The sequence below is a fragment of the Bubalus kerabau genome, chromosome 4 (assembly GCF_029407905.1).
Source record: "Bubalus kerabau isolate K-KA32 ecotype Philippines breed swamp buffalo chromosome 4, PCC_UOA_SB_1v2, whole genome shotgun sequence".
NCBI classification, from domain to species: Eukaryota; Metazoa; Chordata; class Mammalia; order Artiodactyla; family Bovidae; genus Bubalus; species Bubalus kerabau.
Genome location: NC_073627.1, coordinates 93,659,678 through 93,676,475, shown reverse-complemented (window position 1 = coordinate 93,676,475; position 16,798 = coordinate 93,659,678). Strand labels below are relative to the sequence as shown.

General features: G+C 45.3%; 1 long non-coding RNA gene across 4 annotated transcripts in view; it reads left to right on the top strand.

The window, feature by feature from the left end:
* The window catches only part of LOC129649985 (uncharacterized), a 100,324-nt gene extending 84,306 nt beyond the window's left edge, over window positions 1-16,018 (top strand). For all 4 annotated transcript variants that reach the window (XR_008713504.1, XR_008713505.1, XR_008713503.1 and 1 more), the window contains one exon: window positions 14,869-16,018. This is a non-coding gene — a long non-coding RNA (uncharacterized LOC129649985). The remainder of the gene's footprint in view (window positions 1-14,868) is intronic.
* The last annotated feature ends 780 nt before the right edge of the window (window positions 16,019-16,798 follow it).

Here is a 16,798-nt window from a genome sequence, read left to right as displayed (position 1 = left end):
CTTACCTATGGCTCCTAGGACAGGGAGGAGGACTGCCCTCAGGTTGACTGCATGGCAAAGAGAGGACATGCCTGGGGATGTATCACACCACATGTGGTTCCTACATGGTGGGCGGGAAAGCTGTGAGGCTTAATGGGTTCTCCAGAATTCCCTTTAAGGAATCAGGCTGACGCTGATGCCAAAAACTCAGCCTCTGTGCATCAGTGCTGAATCAAGTATCAGAGACAGAGTTTGGGCTAAAGTAGAAAAGAATAGGTTTATTGTTTTGCCGGGCAATGGGTACACAGCAAGCTCATGCCCCTGAAAAACAAAGTGTCCCAACCTGTGCGGGTTTGGTGAGGGGTTTTACAGCAGAGGTTCAGGGACAGGGTTGCTGATAAGATTTGGGTATGTGCAGGGCCTGCACTCCTTTAATCTGGTCTTAGATAACCTCTTGACGAGCCTCTCTGATTTCATTAATCTGGCCTCAGGTAGTCTTCTCTGGAATGAATACAAATCCACTTGCCAAGAGGTTTTGGTTCTATAAAGAGCTCAAAGATATTGTTCTGTGCATCACTTAAGACAGAACCAAGACCCTGTCTCAAAGCTACACAATTGTTTCTTGGCTATTCTCCCTAATCTCTGCATCCCCTTCCTTCCCTGATTAGCAACTGTTTGAATCTGTGCTTTGGAACTCAAGGAAGGTCATGGAGGCTGAGGCCTATTCCCTACAAACAAGAAACGGGGGACACGGACAGGCCTCCATGCCCAGAAGCCCCACAGGGTCCTGTCAATTTCAGGATCAGGCTCACACCTCCCCTCTGCAAGAGTTTGCCTCTGTAAGCTTTTGTGAAATGAAATGTGACTTCTGTCTCATTATACTCTTATGTTAAAACAAAATATTAGAAGTTTCTGGTTCCACTTAGTTTTTTCTCTCAGCATTCAGCTCATTTTCCAGACTAAGAGCTTGACTGGTTTTGGGGAAATGAAACCGGACCTTTGGAAACATAAGAATGAAGCTTTTCTCTTTAATTGTCGCATGACCCAATCACAATGATTAATTTGGCCATGGGCTGGAGTAAATTTCAGATAAATTTCAGGGCTGATGCTTTTGAGCAGGGAAGTGAATCCATGCCGCTTCATTTTTTACCCTAGAACCTGGGCATTTTTACACAGAACCTTGACAGCCCCAGGGAAGCAGCACATCCCAAGGTGATTCTTTGTCTGGGACTTTGAGGATGGCCTCACACAGGGACCACAGCCTCAGAGTCCGTGTGACAAGGGAGGCGCGTCCTACGCGCCCTGCTTCTCTTGGAATCCTTTTTGTATTTCTGTAAATGTTGGGTGCTTTGTGCTTGTTTGTTGGCAGGCTTGTCTTGCCGAAGTCTGCCTTGATTTGACACTTCCCTATAGCTTACTCAGATTGAGGAGCTGGGTTGAAAATCAAATTCTCAACCTTGGACAAAGTTCTTGATGATATCATTCAGGCCCAACACTTCGGTGACTGTACAGTTTATACAATGCTTTTTTATATATTAACTTTGGGGCCTGGTCTGGCTGCCGTCTTTCTGGTAAGTTCTATCCCAGGTCTTCCCTCCTCTTAATTCAGATCTCAGTGTCATCTTCCCTGACCAATGCTGTGAGCAGGCCCTTCCACAGCTGTGTATTTTCTTTCCAAAGCTCTCATCACTCTCTGAAAGGATCTTGTTTACTTTTCTGTTTCCTTGCTGAATACCTCTCTCCTCAAACCAGAATGTCAGCCCCACAAGGGCAGGGACCTGTCTTATTAATCCTGCCTCTCTGTGGCCAAAAACACTGCCTGGCCCTTTAAAACACTCAGCATTTTTTTTTTTTTTTTTTTTTTTTGCTATATTGGTGGAGAAGTAAATGATTTTATTTGAGTATTGTGATCATGTAAGGTAGTTTTTATCTTCATTTTTGAAATGGGTTACCTACATCTTCATGAGATTAAGCAATTAGCCTGAAGTCCCCTGGAGTAGGAAATGGCAACCTGCCCTAGTAGTCTTGCCTGGAAAATTCCATGGATAGAGGAGCCTGGTGGACTATAGTCCAGGGGTTTCTAAAGAGTTAGACATGCCTGAGCATGCATGCACATACACAGCTGGTCTGTGACAGAATAATATCTCAAACCCAGGTTTTCTACCTCTGTTCTGGAGTCTTCTTATGGGAAGGAAAGTGAAGTTTTACCCAAAATTGGATCATGCTTGGTACTTTTAAAAACAAGCACCCCATCAGAGATCATTGTCAATAGTTTGGAGTGCAAAAAGTTGATAAAACCCTGACTCTATTCCCTTTATCAAAGATGAAAAAGCAATCTACAAGATGGGCTTATAAAGCAGAGCCCGAGACTGCTTCCTACACCAGCCCCTGGGTGGATCACTGCCCCTCTCCTCTGACATACTGTGGACCCTCTCCCATCCCTCCCTTCCCTGGCCTTGGACCTCACTGGCCTCTGGGTCCCTCATTCCAGGAGGCCCTGGCCTGGCTTTCTAGACTTTCTGCAATTTTTCTGATGTCCTAATTTCTTGATCACCTGTGCTGACACGATCCTGATTTCCTTCAATATGTCTTTTTTCCACTCCTGGGAAATTTATGTCTGTTCTGGCATATGTCCCCATCTTCCTTTGTGAAAAGAGAGGTAAGGAGGGGAAGGAAAAATGCCTTTTAATATTTTTTCGCAATGTCTTCATGTTCTGTCAATAAATTACCTCTGTCAGCTTTTAGAGGCCCGACTGGCTCTTGTACTGACCTCTTGTTCTTCCTGTACTTGAAAAATGCCTTATTATTTATCTTAGCCTCTCTCGCAATCTTCTTTTCATTCTTCACCTTTGCTTTCCTTATCATGTTTTTGCACTTTGTTAACTTTGTACTATAATTTCTCCAGCTGAGTTGTCGTTTGATTTTTTTTAATACTTTCTCGCTTTCCTGGTTTTGATTACTTCCCCTACCACTACCACATCCTTTTTAGAGCTATTTGTTTGGCCTATTTTCTATGCAGCAGGTTGCTAGGGAACACGCATTTTCTTCGGGCAGTTTCTATTCATTTCTCTCTGATTACACTCTTCTGTCAGCGCTTTCAGTGCCCTTGGCTTTTCTTGGTAGGAACTGACCAACTTCTGTTCCTTCTGGAATTACTACATGTCCTGCTATGCTATGCTAAGTCACTTCAGTCGTGTCCGACTCTGTGCGACCCCATGGACAGCGGCCCACCAGGCTCCCCCGTCCCTGGGATTCTCCAGGCAAGAACACTGGAGTGGGTTGCCATTTCCTTCTCCAATGCATGAAAGTGAAAAGTCAAAGTGAAGTCGCTCAGTCATGTCCGACTCCTAGTGACCCCATGGACTGCAGCCTACCAGGCTCCTCCGTCCATGGGATTTTCCAGGCAAGAGTACTGGAGTGGGGTGCCATGTCCTGCTAAGAGGGTCCTAATTCCTGCTGGGCCTTACTTGGAATGAGCAGTTCCCCCAGACAGCAGGCCATAGGTCAAGAGGAAGCTGGGTACTTTGATGGACACATCGCTCAAGCTTCCCCCACATCAAACTGCCAGCCGGTACAGGATCTTACAGCGAGTATAGGTACCCTGTGCGTGCTGGCAGGAACTCAGCCCCCTGCAAAGAGCTTGCCTCGGTAGCTGGGAGAATCCCGTGGGCTCACTAACAAGACCAGTCAGGTGTGAACAATACCCTCAGGGCTCCTTGACTGATGTCTAGCTTCTGGATGCCTCTTTATCTACTGCGCACTGCTGCTAATGCTGGGCACTGCTGCGACCTCTGTTGGGTGTTGTCACATTGACTGCTGTCACCACCTAGCCACCACCAGACTGCTGCACTGCCATGGTCAAGACCACAGCTCTCAATATCTCAAAGCCACACCGTGTTTGGATAGACGTCTCCTCTCCTGCGTTATGCCACAGGTGTCGAGTTGCCCTTGCCTTATAGAGCCTTCAGGGAGGCAGAGAGTTTCATCGTTACTTCCAGCACTCCTTTACTGGAATGAGATCCCTGAGAGACTGAGTCAGATGGACCCTCAGGATGATGGTACCTTACTGAAAGGGCATAGGGAACTGGCCCTGAAGTAGATGGCAGAGCAAACCAGGGCCACTTATGAGGAAAAGATACAGAATTGTAAGGACATGAGTAAACAGAGAGAGGAGAGGACCTCAGGAAGACAGAGGACTGGAGCAGATACACAGAGCATGGTGGATCAGAGTTCTCGTGCGCCTCTGACAAATTAACACCCCTGATTTCCTGGTCTGGGCCCTCACACGGTACAGCAGCACTTTTTTCCTCTTACTTTCCTGTAACATTGTCTGTGGTACATCTAAAGTAACATTCCTCTTAACTTCAGCTAGTTTAACTGGAGATTGTTGCTCTGCAAGCAGAATCTCAACTAATATGACCTCCCAGTTCACCCAGCTGTGGCCTTCTGGTGCGAATGCATGCTTAGTCGTCATTATCCAACTCCATTGTCACCTCCTCTCTGAAGTCTCTCCTGACAGCACCCTCTCTTGTGACACTTCAAAACTCTGCTCATAACCACTTACTGGAGTGTGATTCATCTATTTATAAACACTCCACTTGCCAGACCATGAGGTCCTCGAAGACAGAACCATGTCTTAGTGCCTGAAATGCAGAAGGTGTTCAGTCAGTGTTTGCAAAGATGACTCAGTGGCTCCAAGTGGATTCTGGGAGCCACCTGCCAGTTGGCACCATGCTGCTGCTCAACCTTACAGGCACTCGAGGGGTCTGAATTTCTGCTGACTTTGCTAACTTAGCCCTTCACTCTCAGCTCCATCTTTTCCTAGTCCTCCCTGGGGTCCAGGATTGCTTGCCTGCTGGGACCCTCCTGCTCTGTGCAAACTTCACTACCTTTGGATCGGTGACAATTCCAAGGTGACCCCCTCTGGGGCAGAGCACACACTGTTTCCCAGGGTTCTAGAACTCTATGCTGAGTTTTGGCTCCTCTTAATGGCTTTGTGTGGTTGCCTGGGGCCCATGCTACCTGTGCGTCTGCTCATGACAGCATCCCCCACCTGATCCAGCCATCTGTTTATTTTGGCTGCATCTCCTTCTTTATTCTCTGACTCCTGAAAGATGGTGAACAGTAGCTACTTCCTTTAATCAGCCAGAAGCCCTGGTTGCCTTGTCCATGGTAGAAAAATTGTCTCCAGATCAGTTGCAGCTTTCTTACATGAGAAAGAACATCCGTGCTCATTTGCTCAGGAAAAGCAACAACAAAACCCTCTCTTTCTGTTTAGACCATTTTTCCTTTATGGATTGCAGTGCCCCTAGCACGCCCACCAGGTTTCCCTGCCAACTGCCAGCAATGTATCCAAGTTGCTGTTTCACTCCGTGACAGCGTGAGGCAAGGGAAGAGCTTCACAGCCTTGGGTGGGGGGTTGTTTGCTTTACTCAGGTTCTCACATACAGAGTGTTTTGCAAGAAGGGTTTCTGCCAGTAACTGATACTCTAACCTCTGTACCAATAGGTGTGCAGTTGCCTGGGGCATCAGGTGGTTTAAATGCTCTGGGGTTGTAACCCCTTTGCCCCTCAAAGTTTTACTTTTCTGACCTCTGCTTCCAGCCAAAAAGAAAAAAAAAAATGATACCCAGGCTTAGTTCATCCTCAGAAATTTCAGAATGGTCTCCCTCTGAGCCCCGCCTCTTGTGCTGATCGACATGGCTTTCTGAGATTCTGTGATAGCCACATGCTGTGGTCTGGAAATAGAGTCAGAACTTTGGGCAAAACAGTGCCTGCCGCGTACCCAGGCTCAGGCTGTTTCTGGTCTCCATGATGAATAAGGATATCCACTCAGGATGGGCTCATATCCAAAAGAGCTGCTCCTCGCTTGAGAGGAAAGAAACAGCATTTCTGCGCCAGGCAGTGGCCTTTGGGCCTGTTGCTGCAGGATGGACATGGAATGAGAAATGAAAGGCCGTCTCCAGCCAGGCTGAGGCTATGAGGGATGAGGATGGCAGAGGATGCTGTTGACTCTCTTTCTCTCCATGGCTAACTGCCTTCAGTAAGAGATTTCAATGCATCAAAATATTAGCTAAAGAGATACTTGAATTTGGTGACAAAAGGACACCTATTTAAACCTATTTATCAGTGAAGGCAGCTAGAAGAGGTTTGTATTTGAGCATAAATTACCACCCCACCCCAACCACCACCTGCCCCACTCCAAAGCGCTGATCTTTTAAAGTGAAAACCTGGTTTGGTGATTTGGGGCAGCCAAAGCATGTGTAATAAAAGAGAAAGAGCAACTGTACAGGGAGTCAGGCCTTGTCATTTCTTTATACATATTTATATATATATAATTTATTTGTTTTATTTTAGTTATTTGGGGCTGTGCTGGGTCTTTGTTGCTGCACACAGGCTTTCTCTAGTTGCAGGCAGTGGGGGCTACTCTCCAGTTGCAGCTTGCGGGCTTTCATTGCAGTGGCTTCTCTTGTTTCAGAGCATGGGCTGTAGGGCACGTGGGCTCCAGTAGTTGCTATGCATAAGCTCGGTAGTTGCAGCTCTCAGGTTCTAGAGCACAGGTTCAGTAGTCGTGGGACACAGGCTTAGTTGCTCTGCAGCATGTGGATTCTTCCAAGATCAGGGATTGAACCAGTGTGCCCTGCATTGCAAGGTGGACTCTCAACCACTGGATCACCAAGGAAGCCCAGTGTCTCCATTTCTAATGCTAGACTCATTACTAATGATGTCATTTTGGGCAAATCATTTCTCCAGCTTCAGTAGTGACCTCAGTGGAAGCAGAAAACACTGACATTCTAATTGCCAAATCCATAGGCTAAGTTTCATTCCTCATCCTATTTGATAACTCCATTGTACATGGTGCTCTTGATTGCTTTTTCCTTCTCAAAACTGTCTTGCTTTTAGTTCCTGGGGCTCGCCTCTATGAATCCTCTTCCCTTCTCTCTCCCAGCCCTTCACACTCCTTTCTTAAACCCCTCCTGTCTCACTGCTGCCCATCCATTGCCTGCTGGTTATTTCCCAGAATTTCCCCATTGGGCCTCTTCTCATTATTCATCCATTCCATAAGCAATTCCAAGGATCCGACCACCATCTCTTAGCTGATAGCTGCCATCTCTCTACTTCAGAGCTCTCTCAGCCTCTCTCCTGAATGCCAGCCTCACCTTCCAACTTTAGATGACAAGCCCCTCCAATTCAGCCTGTCCAAACTCAGTTCACTGTCTTCTTGTATATGTCCCATCTGTCCTCTGAAACCCGAGTCCTTGCCGCCTGTTCTGCCTTCTGTATTTCACTTGGTCTCAGAAGCTAAATGATCTTTTGTGCTTCATCCTAAATAGATGTTGCTGCCTAGTTTACCTGAGGCAGGTAGGAACATGAAGATATTCCTACATCTTCATGCCATTGCTGCTTCTCTCTTCTTGTCCACAGGGTCTGTCACCTGAATCTCTAAAATAGTACTGGAAGTAGTTAAGGATGGGTGTAGCTGACATAATAGAAAGCAAGACTTGCCATGGCTTACCCAAACAGAGAGTTTTGTGTTGTTGGTTTTTTTTTTTTTTTTTTTTATGCAATATGAAATCCAGATACAGAAGACCCAGAATCAATATGGCAGCCCCATTATACCTCCAAGGCATGCCCTAATTTCCTTCTATCTTCCCATTCAGCCATCCTTGACTGGTGCTATCATCTGTGAGCTTGTCACCTCATGCTCACTAAATGATCGCTCCTCTTCTACATCCATATTCCAGGCAGAAGAAGAGGAAAGGCAAAAGGCAAATGTCTCTCAAGTCTGTTCCCTTTCAAAGAGCAGTCCTGAAAGCTCCATCCAGTGACCTGACTTACCTTCCATTGGCCAGAATGTCATGGGACCACTCTCTCCAAGGAAGACTGAGAAAGGCTGTGGGAGTTTTGTTTGTTTTTTAAGCAGGGCACATTGCCTCCCTGAAAAAAAGAAATTGAGAATGGTTCTGCTGGAAAGGAAGAGAAGGAATGAAAGGAATCAACATTGCATAGGCAAATATCTGTGACTGCAACAGCTTGTTCTTGGTCTCCTGACCATCTGAATCTTCATCCACTACTCTGTCCTCTATATCCCCTAAAAGAAATCTGACCATACTGTGCCCCTATTTAAAATATCTCTGTTGAATCCTCCGTGGCCACAGAATAAAGAACAAACACTTTGGTCCATGGGGTCCCATTTTCTTTTCTATGCTCTTCTCTTGTCATCACCGTCTGCCCAGAATACACTCTAAGATCCCATAGAACCCATAATAGTACGACTGTTCCCACTGCCCAACTGCCCTTCCCATTGCTGGAGATATTTCTTCAACCTTCATTCCTGGGGAGGGTGTAGGCATATATCATCCCCTTGACTCAAGTTTCTTAATCTTTAGAAGAGAGACCTTCCTCATGCCTCTGAGTCCTCCCCATCCTACACAGCTTGTGATCCTTGAGTGCAGACAGTGGTGTGTTGGTCCATGTTTAACAACCAGCTCTCTGGGGATGGGCTTCCCTCATAGTTCAGTCAGTAAAGAGTCTGCCTGCAATGCAGGAGACCCGGGTTCAATTCCTGGGTCAGGAAGATGCCCTAGAGAAGGAAATGGCAACTCACTCCAGTGTTCTTGTCTGAAGAATTCCATGGACAGAGGAGCCTGGCAGGCTATACAGTCTATGGTCAGTCTAAGAGTCAGACATGACTGAGTGACAACTCTGGGGATGGGAGGCTCTGGTCTCTAGAGTTTACCGAGTCCTGTAGTATAAATACTACCCCCATGACCAGATTCAAGCTACTGACATGATGTAACCCAACCTGTAACTGAAAGAGGCATGGTTGGCTCCCAAGAGCCATTTTGAGTACAGCAGGAGACCCCCAACAGGGAAGAAGGGTGCGTGATTAGGTCACAGCACCAAAACCACAGGCAAAGCTTAGCAGCCACCCCCTCCCCATCATCTCTGAACTAACACTCCCCCCAACCCCTGCCCTGCCAAATAGATCTCTTCTTTCCCTGAGTTTACACTGCTCTTTGGTGATTCTTCTCCCACACTAGTGTTTTTCTTAAATCTTCTTCTGTGTGAACAAGTGTACTTTTTCACACTGTGTGTTCCTCTGATCATTTACTCCACACACAGGGCACTGAGCCCCTTTCATCCGTGATTCCCTGGTGAATCCTCACCTCCCTGGAGAGGCTGCCACACCTCAGGTCAGCACCAGGAGTTACTCTTCAGCATCAGATGCAGACACAGAACCTGGGCAGCAGGCGGCACATAGTGGGACTAAATGCCCACTTGTTTAAAGGATGAAGGAGAAAAAAGAACTGATTTTTCTCTGCCTGGAGCCCAGTCCCTCCTCCCTGATATCTTAGGACTATTCACTTATCATTTGGGGCTCAACTTAAATGATTCATTCTCTAGGAAGCCCTTCTTGGACCACCAACCCTCATCCCCGCCACCAAAGGTGGGTTAATACCCCTTCTTTGGGCTCCCATAAGCCTTGGCCATCAGTAGAACTGATCGCCCTGTATACCTGTGTTTCAGTTATGACAGTTTTGACAGCCTGCGGACCATCAGCTTCCTGAAGGCAGGGGCCTTGTTTGCAGTGCCACAAAGGAGGTCCTTACTGATCACTTGCAGAATGGGGACTGAGCAGAATGTGTAGAATGCTCAAATAGTCCCTGGGGAGGTTTAGTTTCATTTCTTTTACCTTTGTCTTTTGCTCTTGCTATCCTTATTATTGTTTTTCCCACCAAATCCCTCCTTTCAATTGGTAATATCAAAAGAAAAAAAGGAAAGATTTCAATGAATTGCAGCTTCCAGCTGGTTATCATTATTTAAATGCTGGCTTTATCTTTGTGGGCAGCTGAAGCCTATGATTTAAGCTATCTCTAGCCGAGCAAGAAGGTCCGGTGCCCGCCCAACCACTCATATTTCCAGAGTGCATTTTGCTGTGTCAATACACATTACTTGTCACATTGCAAAGAGTCTGAGGAGAAGTTTGATCTCTGCTGTTAGATTGTTGTCATGTGTCAAATCACACAGCCCAGGGGGAATGAGTACAAATGCACAAGAAAGGCAGACGCGGAGCCCTGGTTGGACTGCCTGAAAGATAAACACCTTGTAGAGACCAGGAAAAGAAAGGCCAAAAAACAATCAGAAGCCACAGATACTGTAAGGCTTACTTTCATCTTCTTGCCCCTCTGAGCGTCTCATTTTACCAGCCTGGGCAAATATGCATTTTTCATCCAACTGGCCTTCCAGCTGATGCTCCCTCAAGCGGGGACTAGTTCGAGTATGTAGTAGCATCACTGGTAACCAGGGTGGCAGCTGCGATGCTCTCACAACACAGCTGAGGAAACGACGCAGGTGACTGTGCAAGCTCCTCCCCACCGGCTCCTTCCCGATGAAAACTCAGAGAAAATGGGCAAATACAACTAGACTCAGGGAAGAAAACCCCACTTCAAGGAGTATGAACTACCCAAGCAGGAAGGCTGGAATAATTGTTTGCTGTGGCTGGTGATCTTTTTTTTTTCCCCTTCTTGTTTCTTTTAAGTTGGCTGAAAAACAAAAACAAAAACCCAAATGGGTACTAGCTGTTCCATATTAAAGAAGGAATGGGCGCTAGTCAGTCGCCCCATTTCAAAACGCCCACGCGCTTGAAATAGTTTCCTAGAAAGGCAGATATAATTTAACTGGGTGTAGCTTAGCACACTGGCAGGGCATTTTTACGACACCTTCCAAATCCTCGATGGCTGATCTCGTGGTATGACAGCAGAACACCACATTCATTGCACCAGACAAGGATTAGGGGAGTAAAATTAGTCATGTATGTAAATTGTAATCACGTTGGACGGTTGTATGTGCTCATTTAGGCATTTTAACAGTGTGTGATGCTATCCTCTCCGCAGGACTAATAAGCATTAGCCATAATGAGGTCAGTCAGTCAGCCAGGCATTCTCAGGGGATTTAATTGGGACATGGGTCTCTGCTGAAGTGAAAATTAATAACTTTTGTCAATGTTCTGGTGAAATGTTCTGTCTTATTAAACTATGAGGGTCAATTAGAAAGCATTATGTAATAAAGTCCCCAGCAGCAGAACTCAAATTGAGTTATACCACAGTCATTATTCCAGGGCGAATGCATTTGAAAATGGAAAACCAGAGCGCCATATGGAGGATTCGGGTCAGATTTACAAGCATCGCATGTTAAGGCTTCAACAAGAAGGAAACAATTAAACGTAATACCGAAATAAATCAGTGCGCCCGGCGTGCTGTGCAGGGCGGGGCGCCTGGGGCCAGCGCAGCCCCGGAGCCGTGACACTGGGCATGGCAGCACAGGCGAAAAGGCTTGTTTGGGCTGTATCAGGCAGCGCCGTCCCCGCAGGTCTCTCTAAGTGCTTGCTTCAAATCTGGGGCACACCTGGAAGGCTTGGGCCAGCACTCCGTCTCCTATAAATAACTCTTTATTGTCTGGCTATTAAGACGAGAGATTGCTTTTTATTAAAGTGCAAGTTATTGTGGTACAGCAAATTAAAGAATTTTAAAGTACACTAAACAGCCTCGATAGTCCCCATTCAGTCATGTTTTATGGTATTTAATTAAAAAAAAAAAATCCTAACTCCCTCCGGAAAGAGTTCCACAAGGTTCCAGTAGGGTTGATTCGTCTGCCCCCTCAGGACCCTACTGGGGTCAGGGCACTAGATCTGCTTTTCAGGAGTGCCACTACCTCCTCCATCCTACGAATGATGGCGCCCATTAGCATCTAGAATGCTTCTAGCTTCTGCCAATCAGTGCTCACGAATCCTACGCCTTTTCCTGTTTTCTTTTGGATCTGCTTTTTGCGGGCATCACAAACGCCTTCCTGTGAATGGCGGAGCCAATCAGCATCCAGAATGCTTCTGGCTTCGGCCAATCAGTGCTCACGAACCCTCTGCCTTTGCCGTCTACTCTGGCCTTGCTCTAGGAAATGTGCTAGAAGCCGCTGCTGCTGCTGCTAAGTCGTTTCAGTCGTGTCCGACTCTGTGCGACCCCATAGACAGCAGCCTACCAGGCTCCCCTGTCCCTAGGATTCTCCAGGCAAGAACACTGGAGTGGTTTGCCATTTCCTTCTCCAATGCATGAAAGTGAAAAGTCAAAGTGAAGTCGCTCAGTCGTGTCCGACTCTTAGCGACCCCATGGACTGCAGCCTACCAGGCTCCTCCATCCATGGAATTTTCCAGGCAAGAGTACTGGAGTGGGGTGCCATTGCTGGTACTTGAAATGAGCGGTGCATTATGAGGGAGAGAGTCTAGGCCAAGCTTTGGGCTTTGGCATAGAACTGTTGAGGCACTTATAACGAAGAGGGATTGGGAAGAATGGATGCTGGGGACACGGCCTCAGGCCTAGATGTGTGGGGGTGCTGGGAGGTGGGGTGCTGGAAGGACCGGACTGTCCTGTCTCTTTTGGAAGCCTAGGCAGGAGGCTTGTCTGCTGCACTCTTCAAACAGATATTTAAAGATGCTCTGCACCTGAAACAACTAGGGAATAGAAGAGAGGGAGGGGAGGAGAGGCAGGCGGATGGGGGAGAGGGAAAGAGATAAATTATCCTTACTCTCCCATTGCTGAAGGACTACAACTTCCTTATCTGTTCCGCCCACTCTTTTCTGAACTTTCTCTTCCCTAGTGAAGTGATCTGGAGAAGGCAATGGCACCCTGCTCCAGTACTCTTGCCTGGAAAATCCCATGGACGGAGGAGCCTGGTGGGCTGCCGTCTGTGGGGTTGCGCAGAGTCGGACACGACTGAAGCAACTTAGCAGCAGCAGCAGCAGCAGTGAAGTGATCTGGGGTCTGATTATTTCTCCTTTCCCATAATCACGTATGTTGATTGTGTTTCTCATTAAACGCCAATTGTAACAATGCCCCTTTCTTGAGTCCAGACCACGGTGGAAGCCAGTTCATTCTCCTCACCCTCATCTTCATGGCCACAGCTACGGTCTGAGTCCCTGTCACCTCCCACCAGGGCCCCTTTTCCAATGCTGCCCCCCCCCACCCATTTTTTCACACCAGTCACAGTAATGTTTAAAAAGACACACACACACACACACAGATATGGTCAAGCTGTTTAAAAAAAAACTCAACACTTTTCGTTTGCAAATAGGATAAATTCCAAAACACTTGCCGCAGCCCACAGAATCCCGCCCGGATGTGTCAAGGGCTCACCTGAAGCCATGTGTCCTGTCACACCGCCCCTGCGGCTTCTAGAACGTGTGATTTTGTTGCCCTACTTGGAGTTTTTGCGCATGTAGTTTTCTTAGTCTGGGATTTTCTTTCTCCTGGTTGTGGATGACTAGTTCTTCTTAAGCTTAAATAGCACCATCTGGGAGGCCTTTCCCAACCATTCTATCTAAAGTAGACCCATCTAGAACTATCATCACCCTGTATGTTCCCAGTATAATACTTTCCATAGTGTTTAATTTTAGAAAACAGCTTAGTTTGGCCTGTTCTTTTTTTTTTTCCTTGATTGCTTCTGAGCCTAAGTTCTATGATGGCAAAGACCAGGTCTGTTTTATTTTCAATTATGTAGTCAGCCGTCGGAGCAAGTGACAGGTGCTGTGTGCTCAGTGAATGAAAACCTCATTGAATTAAAGGATTGCCTCGGAGAGAAACATGAAGTTTTTCCAACTCCTTTGTTTTGTAGAAACTATTTCTGAGGATGGAGAAATAATACGCACAAGAAAGTTTTGGAAGAGTTGGGACCGGTACCTGATTTACCCTCAAAATATTTCTTTATTACTTTCTTTTGCCACATCACCCAATCCTATCTATTGAACACATCTTGTCTTTTTCCCTATTTGAATAAACACCACCAAATCCTATGGTGAAAGCATGTTTAAAACCATTTTAAAAAGTAAAGCTGCTCCATCAATAAGAGAACAGATTATTTGATTCTAGTATATTCACATAAGGGAATGAAAATGAATGAACCAAAGCTATGGGCCTAAAAATGGTTGAATCACAAACACATAATGTTGAATAAGAACAGCTAGTTACAAAACAATATATAATTGTGATAGCACTTATATAGAGTTTAAAACATAAGCAAAACTAAATAGCAAGTGGTTAGTGGATATATGGTCAAACTCTAATAAAAAATAGGAATAAAGAAATTTTTTTTGAAAAATAATAAAAGCAACATTCAGATGGTTACTTGCCAAGTGTAGAGAGAGGTGGGAAGGAAAGGAGCCTGTGGAAGGAAGAGCATGGAGATGGGGTGTGTGGTGATACATTAGTTGGGTAGCAGTTTCACGATTACCCATTTATTTTTTATACTTAATAATTCGTAAGAATATATATATATATATATATATATATATATATATATATATATATATAAAGGACTTACCAGGTGATTCAGCAGGAAATAGAATCAGGAGACACAAGAGATGTACTTTCAATCTCTGGGTCAGGAAGATCCCCTGGAAAAGAAAATGACAACCCACTCCAGTATTCTGGCATGAGAAATCCCATGGACAGAGGAGCCAGGTGGGCTACAATCCAAAGGGTTGCAAAGGGTTTGACATGACTGAGCAGCTAAGTACATGTATGAAAAATTGATTAATTTTTAAGAATTAAAATTGACATGATTTCAGCTTTGCCTGACTATACCCAATCTCAGAAAGGAGTTCTTTCTTCTTCTTCAGGAGTGCCTCAGAGAGCTTCCTCCAGCCTCACAAAGCTGGCGAACTGGAGTTCTTGGGGCCTGTTCCTGAGCCAGGTCAATATTATACAAAAACATGCAATAATCGTTCAGACTGTGTGGAAGATGACTTTGGAGTTAACTACCCAATGGGGTAGAGCCCTTGAGCAAAGTAACCTCTTTATTTGTCTTTCCACAATAACAGACTCTTCTTTACTGTCCTCAGGGCTTTTGCTCATTTTCTATCCTGTGATTACAATGCAAACACCCCACATCAAAATCAACACCCTAATGATCTTCACGGATGCTGAGCGAGTGGTATGTTGAAGAGAGGCATGGCGGTGGTAAAGGAGGTAAAAGAGCCTCAAAGGCAAGTCAGGCTACTGTCCTCTTGTCCAGGTGGCCTTACGTGTTTTTTTTGCACAACCTCATTAATTGAAGGAGAAGCGGGTGACAGAGGATGAGATGGTTGGACGACATCATTGACTCAATGGACATGAGTCTGAGCAAACTTCAGGAGATGGTGAAGGACCAGGAAGCCCAGCATGCTGCAGTTTATGGGGTCGCAGAGTTGGACAGGACTGAGCGACTGAACAGCAACAATTTATTTCACATTCTTCATCTCTGATTTGAGCCCTGGACTTGTTACCGGCGCACAGTACCCCCAGACAGCCAGCAAGTGTGCCCTAGTGGTGTTGCCACATGCTGAAATTAGCCTCTTTGAGCAATTCCTTTTTCTAATGTTAGTGGAGGGAGTTCCCACCATAAGGGTTTCTGGTTCATTTGTGTTACTGGGTCTCTCAGGGCCACACTTCTGTTTTCAGAGAGAATTTTGGCATCGGGCTCCTTCTGACATGTCAGGCTGAAAAGTGATTTTGAGCCAAAAGTTCTGTTGCTTCATTTCGGTTATTTATGAGAGGCTGGTATTTTCTGCTAACAAAGACAATGGGAAATTTCAAAACCTAAAAATTATCAAGCTGTTGGGATAATGGTGGGAAAATAGAAATTGCAAAGTATTTCTCAACAGTTGGAGTAACTTGCCTTCCATATTTTTTCCCAAGATAATTATGAAGATAAATGCCACTTGCCTTTTGGAATCTTTTTGCTGATAAGTATGAAACTATTCCAGGGAGATTCTGAATGCCGGGTCCCCATGACCACACACTCCTATAGGAGAATGCAATCTGCCTGTACTTTCATCTGTTGGTTAGTGAACGAATGGAAGAATAAGTGAATGAGAAAACCACTCAGCTACACACACACACACACATTGCCACACATACTCATGCATTACTTAGTTTGAGGCTAGATTGTTTCTTTATCTTAAAAAATGTGGGGGGTTTCTCTGATTATAAAACTAACATGTCATTATAAAATGCTTGGAAAATACAGAAAAGTATAAAGAAAAAAATAAAGACATCCATAATCCAGCCTCACAGAAAGATCTTATTAACACTGAGGTTTATATCACATGATTGTTTTTTTGAGCATGTAAATGTTGCATGGCTGAGATGTTACTGTGCATACTGTTAATATCTGTATTAGAATTCTAAGATAATTCCCCAATGCCTGATACCCTTGATTTATCTCCTTCTCCTGGAGCATGGGCAGAAGTGACCTGCAAATGGGAAATAGATATCACTCCCATGACTGGGTTATGTTACAATGGGCTTTACGAAAAGGAGATTATCCCAGGTGGGTCTGACCCAATCAGGTGAACCTTATAAGAGACTGGACTTTTCCTGGACACAGAGATATGAAGCATGAGAAGGATTTAAAGTGAAGGAGATTCTCTCTTGGTGGCCTTGAAGATACAGAGGGCCACAGGGCAAATAATTCTGGAAGGTTTCAGAAGTTAAGAGCAGTCCTGACTGACATCCAATAAAGAGACAGGACCTCAGTCCTACAACCACAAGGAACTATATTCTCAAACTAGTTGAATGAGTTTAAAAGAAGACCCCAGCTCCAGATGAAGACTCACCCAGGCCAACACATTCATTTTTGTCATGAGACCCCACATCTACAGAACCACAAAATAATAAGTGCCTACATTTGTAGTAATTTGCCATGTTGCAATAGAAAAATGACCAAATATTCTTTTTCATTCACATTACAACATAAACCTTTTTTCCTATTATTGTTAATTAAAATTTTCA